This window comes from Barbus barbus, assembly GCF_936440315.1.
Source record: "Barbus barbus genome assembly, chromosome: 18".
In the NCBI taxonomy this organism is placed as follows: Eukaryota; Metazoa; Chordata; class Actinopteri; order Cypriniformes; family Cyprinidae; genus Barbus; species Barbus barbus.
Window position 1 is genome coordinate 16,411,501 of NC_136746.1, and position 13,912 is coordinate 16,425,412.

The following is a 13,912-nucleotide window of genomic DNA, read 5'->3' on the forward strand; positions in this document are numbered from 1 at the left end:
TGCTGATAAACATTTATTATTACTATTATCATCATAAATATTTAAAACAGTTGAGTAATTTTTTTCAGGATTCTTTGATGAATAGAAAGATCCAAAGATCAACATTTATCTGAAATGAAAACATTATATAACATTATACACTATAACATTCAGGGGTGGGGTGACTACTTTTAACAAGGATGGCTTAAATCGATCAAAAGTGAAGATAAAAGACTTATGTTACAAAAGATTTACATTTCAGATAAATGCCTTTCTTCTGAACTTTCCATTCATTAAGGAAACCTGAAAAAAACACTCTTTCCAACAAGTTTTTTTTAGCAGCAAATCAGAATATTAGAATGATTTCTAAAGGATCAGGTGGCACTGAAGAATGGAGTAATTTAAAAATTCAGCTTTGATGACAGGAATTAAATTTAAATATATTCGAATAGAAAACATTTTAAATAGTAAAAATATTTCAAAATTGTACCGTTTTTGCTGTACTTTGGATCAAATAAATGCAGGCTTGGTGAGCAGAAGAGGTTTCTTTAAAAGCATAAAAAATCTTACTGTTCAAAAACTTTTGACTGTTAGTGTTAAAAAAATTAAATACAGTAAAAATGAGTTTGTGTTGTTGTGTTAAATTTCAGTAATTTTGACAGTCAAAGTTGACAAGCTCTCCGATGAGAAACAGCAGGATGAGATTCAGGTAGATCCTTTTTCTTTGCACGCCCTTTCCAGAATTCCAGCTGATCTGTGACTTTATGCATTTGGTGCCACAAAGATTGACTGTCTGCAAGCACAAGAAAAAAAGAAGAAAAAAAAAACATTATTTTTCAAAGCAGTGTTTACAGAATTTGCCTCAACTGTCAAACTTGATGTTGATAAAAACATTATATACTACATCTGAACGCACTTACAAGGGAAGGTACATAATTAGTTGATAATCCATCACATTCAAATTATTAAAGCTCCATTTTAGAGGAAAATGCTAGAATGCTGAATTAATGGGTTTGATTCCAGGGCGTTTTCTAGGGTGAGTGGATATCCAGTGCTTAGCCCAGAGACATTAATTTATGTATCAGAAAACACGGGATACAAGTTAAATAAGTTAACTTACATTGGCTAAGTGGCTTAATTTTTTTAAAGCAACAAGTATAAATAATTATAATTTGCCCTTAGAAATTGCAGAAATATGAAATGAATGCTTTAAATAAACAAAATTTGAACAAAAATATGTAATTATAGAAAAAAAAAAATTGAATAATACTTTTAAAAATTAGACTAAAACCAGCTCCTGTCACTTTGAATGGGGAAACATCAAATTCTCCAAAACTGTTCACTAAGCTTAAGTTTAATTTTCATATTTGAAATCACCAATGAAATCGGACAACAACTGTGTCATAAATATTACTTCTTTTGCTCAAATATCGTTATAAAAAGCTCATCTCTTAGGCTAGATCAGCCAGTGCGCATGCACAGCTGAAAATAACATTAAGATAGATTAATAAATGCTGTAGAAGTTTTGTTCATTCTTATTTCAGGTTTACTAATGTTTTTAACTAAAGTTAATGTTAACTAATTAACCTTATTGTAAAGTGTTACTAGTATTTATATTTATAAGGAAAACGTAATAATATATTGCTAGCCCATTCCTCTCTTTAAAAAGTAAACTCACTGAATAGGGACCGTCTCTAAAGTTACATACAACATTGGTACACGTTTCTAACTTAAACAGCATTTGAACAGAATTGCACTTGCGATAAAGAGGCAGTGTACAAAAGATATTATGCTTCTCTGTGATCGTTAACTTCAGCTAACTGACATTATTAACTTACCAGTTGATGTTATCAATGGCATTCACAAGAAGAGGCTTGCTCCAAAATACACCTCCGACGTTGCAGACGAAATCTAGACTAGAAAAGAACAGACAAAAGTAGTACTTGAAAATACTGTTAAAAATCTCCACTGAAACAGTGTTGTTGCCTACGCACTTTACCTCAGTAACGTTATTTCACGTTAGTTCGTTGTTAAGGTTAAGTAAGGTCTTGCCAGATTAACTAACTTGCATTAAAGGGCAGCAGAACCTACAAACGTGTTTCTCGGTTTAATTGAGGTTTATTTTGACTAATATAGGTGACCTTAATTTACTCACCAGTCGATGTTATCACCGTTATGGCGGCGTTAATCCGGCAGTCAGTCAGAAAAAAAAGGCCACAATTCCCGACATGAAAAAGGACACAATGAATAATGTTAGTTTGTTGTTAACAAGTTAAAACATCTTAAAATCTCAGTTTTGCATGAAACCAATAATATACTAACCTTTTTGTCCAGTTAACAGTGCAATGTTTCTCTTTTGTCCTTTTACCGCTGCTTCCACTAGACAGTAAATAAAAGAAATCACCCTTGCCATTGGTCAGTTTTTCGCGGGCAAGTTCACTACTGTAAATTTACAGCAGTTTACCGTAAAATACATATATATTTCTATTTCTAAAGCTTTCGGACTCCAGCGAACCACAGTGAGCACCATTATCCACAAATGGCGAAAACATGGAACAGTGGTGAATCTTCCCAAGAGTGGCCGGCCGACCAAAATTACCCCAAGAGTGCAGCGACGACTCATCCAAGAGGTCACAAAAGACCCCACAACAACATCTAAAGAACTGCAGGCCTCACTTGCCTCAGTTAAGTTCAGTGTTCATGACTCCACCATAAGAAAGAGACTGGGCAAAAATGGCCTGCATGGCAGAGTTCCAAGACGAAAACCGCTGCTGAGCAAAAAGATCGTGTTCGTGACCTCAAGCTGAAGGGAACTTGGGTTCTGCAGCAGGACAAAACACACCAGCAAATCCACCCCTGAATGGCTGGAAAAAAACAAAATGAAGACTTTGGAGTGGCCTAGTCAAAGTCCTGACCTGAATCCTATTGCTGTGGCATGACCTTGAAAAGGCGGTTCATGGTCGAAAACCCTCCAATGTGGCTGAATTACAACAATTCTGCCAAGATGAGTGGGCCAAAATTCCTCCACAGCGCTGTAACAGACTCATTGCAAGTTATCGCAAACGCTTGATTGCAGTTGTTGCTGCTAAGGGTGGCCCAACCAGTTATTAGGTTTAGGGGGCAAGCACTTTTTCACACAGGGCCATGTGGGTTTAGATTTTGTTTTCCCTTCATAATAAAAAACTTCATTCAAAAACTGCATGTTGTGTTTACTTCTGTTATCTTTGATTAATATTTAAATGTGTTTGATCTGAAACATTAAAGTGTGACAAACATGCAAAAAAATCAGGAAGGGGGCCAACTCTTTTTCACACGTATGTATGCGTGTGTATATGTGTGTGTATGTGTATATATATATATATATATATATATATATATATATATATATATATATATATATATATATATATATATATATATATATATATATATATATATATATATATATATATATATATATATATATATATAAAACACACACAGTATATATACACAAGAGAGAGACAATTTTTCATCAGGATTTTTATTAAGATCTGAATAGATAATTGTAAATGGATTAATCTATCCATCTAGACAGGCAGACACTGTGACTCACAATCTAAACATTCCTTTGAGCCATCTCAAGCAAGGTCACAGACATTTGTATATAAAAGAACTGACTAATGTTACTAATGACGCAAACTTAGAGGAAAAAAAAAAAAAAACAAAAAAAAAGAAAAAAGAGCAAGAGAAAAAATGCTACAGATTTGCGATTTGTTTGGGCACACTTAATGACAAGCAGAAACTGATCTGCAACAATGCAGCAGTAAATTGCAGCCTCCAGCCAGTTCTTTTACAGAGAATATTATGGCGATTAAAAACAGACTGCAAAATCCATCCCTGGTGGTCCTCTCAATAACATGGAGACATCATGACTCTTGCCAGCTTTGCTCTTGGAACCTGCCTGCTTCTAATTTTGCAGTAAGAACAGCTCATTTCTGGACAGGCCAAATTCATTCTGTCTTTTTGGTGGGGAGGTACATTCTCCTGTCATCTTGGGAAAACAGGGGCCTCTTTGATGAACTTCTGAGCAAAGACTTTACTTCATCTGCTACTCAACTGTCCAATGTTTAAATAAACAACCAAAGAGCACTTGCTTTATAATCATATCTGGAAACAAGCTAAAGGATTGGGTTTCTATTGTTCAGTTGGTAAGAATATTGTATGCGACAGCACATAACATAAGCTTTACCTAACCTCATCCATCACCGTGCTTAAATACCCAGTAGAACGAAGCACAACGGCACACCTCACAACACCACAAAATTTATATACAAGGCATAGAAAGAACATGCATCAGTATATTAATCAGCACAAGCTGATATGTTTTTATGAGTCAGACTTTAACATCTCCATTCTCTTTGAACGTGACAACAACTTTAACGCCAAAAGGTTTATCTGACATTTCAGCCATGACCTAGAGGAATAGAGGAAGTGATCTGTGAACAACAAGTACAACAACTTCAAAAAGTACCCTACAAACTTGAGTCAAGCCCTCAAAGAAAGAAGCGAAGCATTTAGGATATGAAAGACGTTCAAATTCCAGTACTTCTTAATGACCCAAATATTCCTGACATCACTCAGTGTGAAAGAACAGAAAGGACATTTTTCAGATCACGACTTCAGAACAGAAAAACAAAATGTTCTGGCTGGAAGGAGTGTGGAAAGATTTAGATTCCACGCCATTTGGCAGACTTTTCTGGTTTAGTGGCATCCTATGAGCTTTACCATCTAAAAGCCCAGCGCAGTAAGGCAGGCTGCAGCTCTGCAGGGAGCTTGAGCAAGCATGCAATGGTAAGCAGCAGACTGTTAGTATCTTGTCTGTCACCTGCTGTGTGTCACCAGGCTCCTGTCACTTCCCCCCCATTCATTTTTCACAGTCACTCAACACTTCGACTCTCCATCTCCTCTATATACTCCTCCAATACTGTCATTTTGGGAAGTGAAACAGAACACGAAAAGACTGGTACTGACACTACCAGATACAAGGATGTGTTCATCTAAAATTTATATAACCTGTTTTTTTCTGCTCTGCTCCAGCTGTTGTCAGAATATGCTGGTGTTTGTGAGCTCTTCCATTTCAAAATCACATGACATGTTTGTAAACATGTTTGCACTGCTTCAAAATTCACATTTTGTGTGAAATTTAGTCATTACTAATTGTTCATAGTCAGCTACTTCATTGCATGCGACTTTTACACAAATAAAATAAACATTTGTGCCATTAAACATTATTGCGAAAATAGGATTGGATATTTTGAGGAACAGAAAGCAGAAATAGAAATCGTAATTAATGGGCCCTATGAAATCCGTTACACCCCCCCTCCCTCCAGTTTAATTTTTCTGGATTCTGTGTTTTTTTATTTTTTTATTATTATTTTTCTCACCTTATGCTTGTTACCAAATTCTGTGTTTAAGCATGCGTAATTATTTTAATGCATAAAAACAACTTAATTTATTAAAATTAATTCCTACAATAGTCTTATGATTTTTTTTCTAAGAAATTCTGTGTTGCGTATTTAAATTTTTCTGGTTGTCAAATGAAGGCATAAAACATTCATTTAATTTATCTTTCAACTATTGAAAATTAAACAAACTTTATCCGCATTATGGAAATTATAGGACCCTACACTTATAATACTTGCTGAATAAAACATAAAAAGCACATATTAATGCCTTGGTAATGCCTGCATGACTGCATATTTTAGATCCCTTAATACTACCTCATACCTAAACTTAATGTCTACCCAACTAACTATTAATAAGCAGTGAATTAATTATGTTGTTAATTGTAAATGGATAAGCATATTTTTTTAAATAATTTGTAAATGCACAGCGATTACACTCACAAAGTGCAGCTTCTTACAGCAAAATATTTTAGAGCTGAGCATAACTAGAACAATTTATATTCAACAAAGAAATGTCCATAATTTTACATTTTATTCACTTTCCTTTTCCAGGCCTGGAAACCACAATATAAAAATTCACTGATATTTCCAGGTTTTCCATGACCGAAGGAACCCTGCATTAGTCATAAACGCCACAGGTGTCAACCTGAATCACTCAGATTACTCATAATTTCATGAAATTTCAACTCCATTTAGATTCAAACATGACGGAAAGTGATGACGTCTGAGTGAGTGAGTTACTGAGTGAGTGAGTTTACCTATCCATTGGGTTGTTAATAGCAGTCCATTTCCAACAGTTTCATCCATTTGTGCCTGTAATTCGCTGTTGCCACCTCAGAAGGCAACAACCTCAAAAGATCTCAAGACACTATTCATGTTGTTTTATTTTTGTACCACCGATTATTTTCCTCTTCAAACTTTTTTTTTAGAAATGCACTGCCTTGCCTCCCTGGAGAAAACGTCTCTGCTCCAGACTATGAAACATTAAAATGAGCAAGCAGGAAACAGACAGTAAGACAGAGGATGCCTAGGGAATCTTTTCCCTAGGCATCCTCTGTCTTACTGATGACGACCCTAAAAGATGACTTTCCATGTAATTGCCGTTCTTTTCTTCTGGTCACATCGGTCATTGATTTTTATCTGGAGGCTTCCTCAGGATTGCATTAAGACTCCAGCAGAGCAAACATAAACAGGAGAGCGAATCCGGGGCTGGCGGGGAACGCACCGGAGCTTAAAAGGCCAAAGCGTCTTTTCATGTAGTCCAGCTAGCCTTTGCGCTACTGCCCGAGATCTTTCACATGACTTAAGAGGATTTTGAATGGATCTGGGAAGTCTGGCGTGCTACCTTTCCTCACCAGTACAGCTGCCGAGATCCAAGGTACAGTTATTGGACCGATGGGTATGTAAATCAGAGTCCAAGTTTAGCCATAATGATGCTGGGGAGAAACCTAACACTACTTCACTTTTCAGACAAATTTAAAAAAAAGAAAGAAGACACTGATGTTGTGCTCCATTATAGACAAATAAACTGGAAGCAAGTGACTAATTTCCTGGACCAAGTCCTAAGTTAGGACGAAGGGAAAAACAACACTGATAATAGGATTTGCTGAGAGAGAAACATTAAGCGAGAGCTCTGCCTGTTCTATATCAAGAGCCGGTGTTGATGCCAAATGAACAGCTTTGTTAGTGCTCCAGTTATGAGACGGACTGGAGGCCCAGTGTTCAGCAAGGTGGCGTGTCATGAATACTGAATGGAAGGCAACAAAGCGCCTTATCCTCCAGGATAGGCCGGTGTTAAAGGACAGACAAGACCAGGCTGTGCTCTCTATAAGCTTTGTCCTCAAAGAGATCTGTAGCAATTTAGCTTGCAAATGACCAATTCTGCCAAAAATAAAAGAGGGCACAAAGTACACTGAGTTCGAGTGCGATTGTGTGTGTGAGAGAATGGGAAAAGAGTTTCGTATTGCACCCTCAGGCCCCTAAACACAATGTGTCTATATGTCTCATTCAATCTAAATTGTACAGAGGTTTGTGTCTCAAATGAATCTCCCAACGCTTCCCTGGAGTACATAACATTAATCAACAAGCTTACTTACGAGGCGCTATCCACACCGTTAAACCCCCGCCGGCTAACGACGAGAGTAAATTAAGCAATATGGAAATCCATACAGCCCACAGCTTGTGAACTGTACCCCGCATATTATCGGTGGTTTAGTCAAGACATTGATTTTATATGTAGGCACATGATATGGAGCTGATTGTGTAACCACACACTGAACCGCACGGTTTTAGTACTGAATGAATGAGTGCTTTAATTAAGACCTAAGAAAGCTGCAGTCAATTTAATTCAGGGAGCGGTGAGAATTACAACCACACCACCAGTAAAGCCATTGACTAAATCCACTGACTGATTCATCAGAAGCTCATGTTGAGGAAAAAGAGGATCTGGTTTTAAATCAAAGCCTATTGGATTTTGTTAATAAATCTGTCATTTAAACACTACAAAAGGTCTTTTTTAAGCTCCAGGCATGTCAACTCTAACAACCCATTATTTATATTTACGGTAGTCTATCTCCAACAAGTGGTGTGTGTGTAGGGTTGTTCTTAAAGGTATAGTTCACCCAAAAATAAAATTTGCCACTAGTTACTCAACCTTCATTTTGTTCCAAAGCAGTATGATGATATATGGAACACAAAACCAAATATTAGAATTTACAAGCTACTATTTTACATAGTATTAAAGTGGCTGTTGATTTACAATAAAATAAATAACCTTTTACATTATATTCAAAATTATATGAATTTATCAGAAAGCTTTACGTGAGGTACAAACCTAAATTTAAGCTGTAATCCCCTGATTCTCTCCAGGGAGCTGCTAACTGCTGCAACAAGATCATTGAGATGAATCAATTCAATTCATGAATCAATCAATCATTCAAATCAACTGATTCACTGAAAATATTCAGCTTGAATGAGTCGCTCACAAAACGCATTACAACTTCTATGATGAATGTTGACAAACAGAACTATGATGAACATCAAAATTTATGGTGAATGACGACTTAAATGATTTAAAGTGATGGGTTAAAGTGAATGATGTCTGTTCTTCACATAAAGCTTTCTTTCAGAGTAAAGGTTTTAAAGAGATTGAATGAGGTTGTGAATATATCTGCATCAATTCGCAAATAATTCATTTCACTTATGTCACATTAAAAATATTTTTTTATACATGAATACAATATTTCTTTATACAATTATACTTTCTAACAATATTTACCATATATTACAATCAATCATTAAAAAGAAAATTAGTTACGGGCCAAATTACAAACAAAAGCTAATAAAAAAACAACAAAATAAACAAAAAAAACAACATGGTTTCAATCACTTAATGCATTTCCAACCAGATTATTTTTTATTATTGCTAATGACAATCACAGATTTGATTGCTAAATGATATGAAGTTAAATGACGCCTAGAATAATGCAAACTAAAAAAAAAAAAACTTCTGGTTTGAGGTTCTACTTGAGCATTACTGGAAAAAAGTGGTCTATTGCATAACTCTAACAGCATTTTCAAGCTTCATTTAGTCATTTTTGCCAACATGGCAGGACGCTGCAGTAAACCATAAACCACAAGCCTCAACTGCATCCTTTATAGTCCATTTAGTGCTAAGTGAGATCTTCATATAATAACTTTAGATTATAAACATTGATCATCAATATCCATCGCTCTGCAATGCATTAGCGAGACAGATTCTCAATGCTGTTTTCTCACACACAAACTGAACGTATGTTTTTCATTGATACCAAGACCACGTGCTTGCGAAAGGTCAACTATATTCTGAACGTGTTTTTGTGTGTGGGCGTGTGTGTATATATGCAAATGCTCATGCATAGTATGGTTTTGTTAGTAACAGTGAGAAAAAGTCCTTTTCTGCCATATCCCACATGCCTCATTGCTTCCTCCTACAGTCTGAGCCCCTTCTTTAGTGTGATAGCAAGCGAATGAACAAAAGACAGTCTATTTATATCTCTCCCCACCAAGCTCTTCTTGGCAGTTGCCTGCAGTTAATCATTATTCATAATGCGGGGGAAGCATCACCTTCACTATGTCACGTAACACTAAGTGCTGGAAGGATCTAGAGTTCTGCGTTCATCACCATTTGTCACATCTGAACACCTGCATCTATAAATACACGTGGCGTCTATGCATGTGCCACTCACTTTGACCTTTCCACAATGTCCCCAGGCTTGACTCATCTCTGCTGCCTTTGTAACAACACCATGCTATATCATGTAACAAATGTCACACAATTACAGCACAGAGAATGCAGCACCAGATGCAGTAAATGGCACACTGTCACAATTCAATCCAGGGTCTGACTCCAAGGGCATGACAAGTGTTGTCCTGAACTGCTAAATCAGAGGTCGCAACCTTGGGCACATGTGCCACCATTGGCACGCAAAGATTTTACCACTGAAGCAAAAAATTAAGTAGCTTATTAAGTAGTTTATTTGAGAAATTAATTGCTTTTTTTAAAGATTTTTTTTAGAAATAAAGGCAAGGTTTTTCCCTTTATTTGACAGGACAGTAGTGAGACAGGAAGCGAAGTGGGAGAGTGAGAGGGGACGGGATCGGGAAAGGTCTGCAAGCCGGGACTCAAACATGGGACGCCTGAAGCACAACAGCGCTACATGCTGACGCGCTGCCCACAAGGCTAACAGAGCCGATGGAATGAATGTTTTAGATCATTGCAATGTCTTTGGGCTGTACAAAATGGCTGTATTTATTTAATCAAAAATACAGAAAAAAAAAAAAAGGAAAATATTACTACAAATTATTATATTTATATAACTTTTTTTAAAATATAATTTAAAAAGTGGAATTCATTCCTGTGATGACCAAGCTGAATTTTCAGCAGCCATTACTCCTCTTCAGTGTCAATCGTCAAATGAGAAATAATTTTAATGTGTTGGTTTGGTGGTCAAGAAACATTTCTTCTTAATGAGAAAATAACATTCGTATTTTAATATAATATCATAAAATATATAATAAAAAACATTGTAAATACTGTGATATATTTTTAATATTAGAGTAGAAAGTGCAAAAGAACAGCATTTACTGAAATAGAAACTTCTTAAATTAAGCAAAATTGACTTTCCTGTCACCTTTGCTCAATTTAAAAATGCATCTGTGATGAATAAAAGTATCAATTTCTTAAGAAAATCTTTTCTTGATGTCACCAACAGACTGTCAATAAATTACAGTATGTTAACTAGTCTGTTTGTGACACTTTATTTTAAAGACCAAATTCTTATTTTAAAGACCAAATTCTTATTTTAAAGACCAAATTCTTATTTTAAAGGACCAATTCTTGTAATATTGGCTAGCACGCATATTAGGCTGTTACCTTAACGTATTAATGCCTTATTCTGCATGGCCATTTATATCCCATAATCCTACCCCATACCAAACATGTGTAGCTTATTCGGAGTTAGTAAGGTAGTAGTTATAAGTTTGAGGCAAAGGTCACAGTTATTAGTTAGTTAAAAGTGAGGACTGGACCTTAAAATAAAGTGTGATGAACTAGCAGAAGTCACTCCATGACTTGTCGACCTTCGTGACCCAAAGTTTTTTCGCATATGTATTCATATGTATTGCCTGTAGCGAGTGTAAGACGAGGTGATTTTTGTCTTAAAGTGAAACCACATAAATTTATAGGTCACATAAATAAAGCCCAAGACCGAAAACAGTGTGGGAAACTGTGCATCACTGACCCTTTTAGATTATGAGGTCTTGAGATAAGACAAGAGCACTCTGATAAACGAGAGTGCTCGAAGAGAAGTGGGAGCCCCTGCTGGGAGGCCGGTGGACTGATCAAACCAAAGATTAGAGCGGTTATGATCTACTCTGCTCTCCAACTCCCTATGAGGCACAAATGGTGAAATATTAGCTGAGACACAGCACATGTACTCCAGCCACAGACAGGGCAGTCAACAACGGTACAGTCTAGAGTATCCGCCCCTTCACGCTTCCAGTAAACAATGTTAGTGTGGAAGGAAGAGGAAAGGTGTGATTTCTCACGAATCCTGCTAAAGCTCACCGTAAGCGTTTGGGTGTAACTGCTCTGGCCTCACGAGAACCGCAGAGCTTCCTGCTCAAGACTGAAATGGATGCCAGTCCACTGCTCTCCAGGAATGCAAAAGGTGAGTCTGGTACACTTTTCTTTTTCAGGGCGTTTCATTGTCTGTGACCCTTCATCAACTCAGGAAGGAAATAAACTGTTCTTGGCAGCGCAGCCGTCCAAGAAACCGACGCTTTTGAATGTTAACATTCAATTAACCTTCTGTCGAGAAACGGAGGAGCATGCTTAATGATGGGGATGTTTTCAGCTTCTCACCACACTGCACATCTTCAAAACCTGCAGGTATTTAGCAATCATTAATCAGACAACCTCCCTGTGCTCAAAGTACATTAAACATTGCCTCTGCAGAAATCCAGAGCAATGAGGAGGATTTCACACTTGCACGTATCTAAATCCTCAATCGCATACACTGAGGCACTGAGACGTTTTTCTACTTCCATTCTCTCCTTTGTGAATATCGGACACAGATGTTGCGGCCGTTCACCGTGGAGAGTTTAGTGTTCCCTGGTATGTCTCTTGTTAATCTCATGAGCCTTCAGAGCTTTCAAACTTTCCTTTCTTTTGCACTGAAATTTCCTTTCGTCCAAACATTTCCCCCTGCCAAGTTTGATACACATGTAACATTTGCCATTTTCCTCCCCTTTCCACTGAGACCAGCTCTTCCATGAAAGACAAAAAAATATATTAACTCTTTATCGAGAAAGGTCAGATGGACACAAGATACTTTTTTTCAAAAGGAAAGCAAAGTAGTAAGTCAAGTCAAACATGAGGTCATGGAACGTTTCGTCTTCTAGTCTGATGTCTGGTTCTAGGCACCAGCTTTTCCCCAATTTAAGTTTCCATGCAAAAAATATGAACTGGGAAAGGCCTTTGTGTGCTGAAGAGAGCTAAGTGATTTTCTTCACAGAGGAGTTCCAACTACAGAGCGCACATGTGTTTCCAATAAAACAGTCCGGTTTGAGTCCAAGGTTGGGCCCCCTCACCACTTTGAAAAAGAATCTGCGAAGGCACCATAGGCCAGCGACAAATGGAAAAAAAAAAAAAAGAAAAAAAGAAAAAGAACAGAAGACATTGAGGAAAGAAAGGTTGCAGAAGCAAAGAGATCCTTTTGCTTGCTTGCTTTTGTTCACCCAAAAATGAAAACTTAATCATGATTTATTCACCCTCGTCGTTCCAAACCTGCATGGACTTTCTTCTTTGGAACACAAAAGATGATATTTTAAAGAATGTTGGTAAGCAAACATTTTTGGTGACTACTGATTTCTATTGTATGGACAAAATGAGGCATTTAAAAATAAATAAATAAAAAAAGTCATTTAGCTTTGGACTGACATGAGGGTAAGCAAATGACAATTTTAATTTTTGGATGAACCTTTAATACGAAACACCAATTACATTACACTTATGTTAGAAGTTGCTTTCAAAAATGTCAGTTTGTAGACAATGAACCTTAAGACTCTGTCTGCAACAATTTGCAAGTGCTCAAAAGTGGCAACTGTTCAAAGCTGTAGGCCTATCGCGCTCTAGAGGAGTAATTTAACCTCCCAATAGAGGCAGCACCTAACAACTGCTCTCTCTGTTGGTAAGTGTCAGCCTCTTCCCCTCTCAAACTCTCCGTTGCTCAAGGGGCCGCACCAGGGGTGCACATGTAATGGAGCGGAGTCTTGGATCACAGTATAGAAGAATGCTTGGGGAACATTGTATATACAGTGGAGGAGGGTGTGATTCTCTGCCCTGGCTTTGATGTCTGGGGCTGTAGAGCAGTGCTGGTGCGTTCTCTTTGCAGTGCTATATAAAGAGAATGGGAGATCGTTACTTTCTGCAGGTGAGAGTCTTCATCTGTGAAAATCCTGTGGGGCAGAGTGGTGCCTGTCAGACTGACTATATGTCTCCTGTACAAATTTACCAATTCAGACACATCAAAAGAACCATCCGGGGAGGCTTAGAGCTGAACCATTAATAGATTTATATTGACGTCCTAGGCTTTATACAAGAATGAGGAATGTATGCGGTAACAGAGCTTTCAAACTTCAAAAAGCATTATAAATGTAACATTTCAAATTTCATTTCAATATTTTCCAATGCCATTTGATAGGTTTGTGTGACAAAAAAAATATTGTAATGCTGTAAAACCAGATCAGTCTTGTGCGTCAATGAATCATTGAGAATGATTCTGTAAACTGAATCAACAAATGCACTGAAAAGACCTCATTCAAAATAATGGCTAAATCAATCATCAACTGTTATGAAGGAGATCTAGGCCGGATTTTAAGATTTTCAGTGAACAACTTTTCTTCAATGGCAATTTAATTCCATTTCCTGCACAAAGATATCAAAT

General features: G+C 37.0%; 1 protein-coding gene and 1 long non-coding RNA gene across 3 annotated transcripts in view; both read right to left on the reverse strand.

The window, feature by feature from the left end:
* Positions 1–13,912, reverse strand: part of LOC306884107 (adenosine kinase-like) — a 161,386-nt gene that overhangs the window by 103,692 nt on the left and 43,782 nt on the right. The gene's annotated exons all lie outside the window — the stretch shown is intronic.
* On the reverse strand, positions 656–2,264 carry LOC306884108. The gene is made up of 3 exons (XR_013785414.1): positions 2,135–2,264; positions 1,818–1,895; positions 656–772 (listed from the first exon to the last, which is right to left on the reverse strand). It is a non-coding gene; the product is annotated as an uncharacterized lncRNA (long non-coding RNA).